Raw genomic sequence first — 4,186 nt, 5'->3', positions numbered from 1 at the left:
ATGTTTGATCGAAATCCCTCCTGGAACAAACCCAACAGAGTGACAGACTTTTTTAAATAATAATTGTTACCTTGACCTTGACCCCACAACAAACTCAAAACTGTCCCAGATATTATGGTTCCTCATTTGAAATAACTTGTTTGAAATATTATGATCACTTGTAAGATTAAAATTCCTCCAAAATGAATCCTGCGATAGTGTTTTTAAGGATTTTCTACAAACTGCAGCATTGACCTTGACTCTACAGCTCTGTAACTAAACCTTCCATATATCAGTCATTCATAATTTGTGAAGTTCAATTAAAATCCCTTGAGAAATTAAGCTGTTACAGAGCTGATCTGGTTTTCCAAAAACAGTAGCACTGACTATTATTGTGCTATTTGAATCCAGAAACTAAAACTTTTCAGACATTGTGTCATTCACAGGTGGGAAGGTTTATCAAAATTCTTGAAGAAATTTAAGTTGCTAAAGCATTGACAAAGATTTTCTAAAACAGGAATGATTACCCTGACCATGACCCTAGGACTCTGAAACCTGAACTGGTGCGAGAGCTAATTTCTCTTTTATAAGTGTGTGGAATTTGATTGAAATCCCTGAAGGAACGAAGTTGCTAGAGTCCATACAAGGATTTTCTAAAATTAGCAACAGTGACCTTGGCCTTAGAAAGCTGCAATTCAAGCTCATCGAAGATATATTGATCCTTTATGTATAATGTTTGATAAAAATTCGTCCAGTAGAGAAATTGCTAGTCCTGACAAGGATTAAAATTACAAACTTACAGTACATTGCACATAATGTAACATCTCTAACCCCTCCGACAACTTTCCCATAATCTTCATCAACCTATGTCTCCAAAAACCCTGTTCTGTGAGCTTCTATGTCGACATCTTGCATGAAAATTGTGATACTGGGAACAAGCCCATAAATAGCAAACAACTATAACATCTACATATGAACACCATAAAATGGGGAGGTAGGACCTTAAATGTTCACTACGTATATAGAATAACACACAAAGTTGTCTGTATATAATGTAGAAACCAATGTTACAACGAAAGTAACACTGAACTTTACAAAATATTTATATCACTTCTGCATGAAAAATAATCTCAAGACAGGATATCTACTATATCTAGAACAGAAAAGATGAAGTTTAACAGTCCAAACGGACTCCAAGGAAACAAAATGAGTTGTTACATACAATTTTAATTTTCATTTCATTTATATCCGCTGGTGAGAACATGGAGGAGAGTAGAACAGATAATTGTATTAAAGGCAATACTTGGTCTCATAGTATAAAACATTGATGAAAATAAGTTTTGATCAGATTTTAACATTGACCAATTTGTCTTTACATAGCTTTAGAATTTGCTAATAGCATTCCCCATTCGGAACTGAAAGTTGTCACTTTAAAACAAGTAAATCTGCATATCTGTACAGAGTCACTGACTACTCTAAACAATACAACATGACATATTTTATCTTGCAGAATTGCAAAATTTCATTTGTAATGTCTTTTTTCAAATTTCTTTCTAGGTTTCAATTTTTAATTTCAATCACTGAACATATATTATAGCAAAGTAAACTCTGGTAATCAAAAACATATAGGTAACACTATAAATGAACACACAAGATATTACAAGTCAGCACCAACACCACATCTGAAAGCAAGTCTAGACTTACATCTATTCACAGCTACTACACAAAGGCCTATATTCTAGCATTAAAACATAGCATGTGATTTTCTGGACCATGTGCAGCACAAGGTTTCAAACTGATTGTCTCTGAACATTATTAAAACTCAACACAAAAAGGAAAGGTTTCTAAGCATACCTCAAAAAGAAAGAAAAAAGTCCTCATTTGATATTAAGATTTGAACCCATCAACTACCTTTAGATACGTGTGATTTTTCTTTCCCACACAGACACCTGTTATATACAATAATTAGTGCTACATTTTTTATGATAATCCTATCAATAACACTATGAAATTCTATCATCAGTTATCCTATATGTAACTGGTGAAAAAAGGCATCCCAATGAAAAGTAAATAAATTTTATCTTAAAATTTTAATTACAAACTCAATGTTTGAATTATTAAAGAAAAAATCGCATTCATTTAATACAGGTAGGCAGGTACATTTGTCCTGTCTCAAAACATATGTCACCTTATAAGTCAGTAATATACTCCTTACAACTGTAAAATTTCAGGTAATTTGTCTAATACAAAAACTAAATGAGATTCACCTTACAATCCTAAAATAGATACCTATAACATTTGTACTATTAATTCTATATCATCTAAAATTTCCTATACAGATAAGGCACAAGCGGTATTTGGAATATAACTTTGAACAAGAACGTGTTCACTTTCGTAATCTTAAATTTCAACTGAATAATGATCCCACATTAGACACTCTGTAGTACATTGTAACAGGAGTGAAATATGTTTTGTTAATACTGAAAACACTGTAAAATATTCTGCTTATTACATTCTATTTTTGTATCGCGCTTTTTGACTGGTCAACTTATCAAGATGAAATAGTTTTCTGCTTTCAACAAGTAAAGTAAAAGTTATTTTTAATTGTAATGAAAAGCAATGCATGAAAATATGTTTATTATATTTTTGCCAGAAATATAGGAATTTATCAATTTAACAAAAATTGATAAATCTTCATCACTGTATATCTGAATGTGATTTTTCCAATGATAATATATTTTTGCTGTTTTGACCAACCAGAACGATGCTATCTGGTCAACACACTGAAATTCACCAACTCTCCTGTTCAAACCTAATACCCCTTGTGTATTTCTTGTTTTCTCTACTTTGGTTTAACCAGCAATTGACCAGATTTACGTTAAAATACAAAATGGCACCTCTTGTTGTCAATTGTAACATCATAATTTCTGATATTAAAGAATGAGAAACTATTTTTTAACGTCACTTTACTTTATGTTTGATGGACTTTATTTTCATTTGTTTTACTTTTAAAAATGTAAAAGAAAAAATTCAATAATTTCCTGTTAACATCATATGACTCCTACGACAGAACATAGTCTGTCATACTTAAGAAACATCTGAATTACCGGGGGTAAACAAAAAACCTTTATATATCCTCTATATATTTCATAAATGATTTAGAATATCAACTTTCAAAAGAGTGTTTACATTAATGTGAAATATCTCGTCATCAATTTAACCCCATGAATTAATCAAATGTATATTCTATTGATCATACTTTCATTTTTAAGATAAACAATTACTGAAGTTGACTTAATTGAAGGTGCAGGAAACGTTAGACATCGGATAGTAATGATCTTAGGTTTGACAAAGGTACCGCACCTATATTCCAGCTTTATGTTGTTACCAGATAACTGACATGAGAAACCTGCAGGTTAACTGACTAACAACTATACCAAAAAATATATAAATAATATTTTTGATAGATTTACTTAATGGCTATACAACAGAGAAAATAACACATTTTCAAAACAGATCATGGATTTCATAATTATTTTACATTTCTTCAGGAAGAACACATATTTTTGAAATATGACTTCATTTTTAGTATAATTTACTTTTGCAAATTTCTTGTGATCACATATTTTCAATATTCTCGAAAATTAATCTCAGTAATAAGATAGCTATCATACAGGTATGTAGTACATTGTAGTACTGTTTTTTCAGGAAATATCACCCTGAACTTGTGATGCAGAAATTGGAAAATTTAGAAGATTTGGATAAAAATTTACTTTTTCCAGACTTCAGTTACATAATTTGAGACTTAATAATAAGAAATACATTTCTTCAATGCTAAGTGTTTGGAAGTAACTTTGTGTGTTTACAAAGCTGTGTTAATATTATGGTTAAAAATATTCACCATTTAGATGCAAATCCAGGACCTCCGATTAGATATGGCACACTTTTTTTTATCAGCTCCCCGCAATTTCCTAGCATTCTCTTGCCTTGTTAACACTTTTCTATATTATCCCTATTTTTTTATAATTATATTAGACAAATAACTGGGATTACATTATATACAGGGCAGCGAACTCAGCCTGGAAAAATATATAAAAATTAATGGGTCTGTGCTGCATATAAATATGTTACCCCTTCCCTTGGGACATGTTCTTACATACATAATTTATACAAGTCAAGAATAGAACTGAAGAACAAAGGTGAATCA

This window comes from Ylistrum balloti, unplaced genomic scaffold, assembly GCF_031769215.1.
Source record: "Ylistrum balloti isolate Yb309-2 unplaced genomic scaffold, AGI_CSIRO_Ybal_v1 Utg369932, whole genome shotgun sequence".
NCBI classification, from domain to species: Eukaryota; Metazoa; Mollusca; class Bivalvia; order Pectinida; family Pectinidae; genus Ylistrum; species Ylistrum balloti.
Note: the sequence above shows the minus strand (reverse complement) of the source record.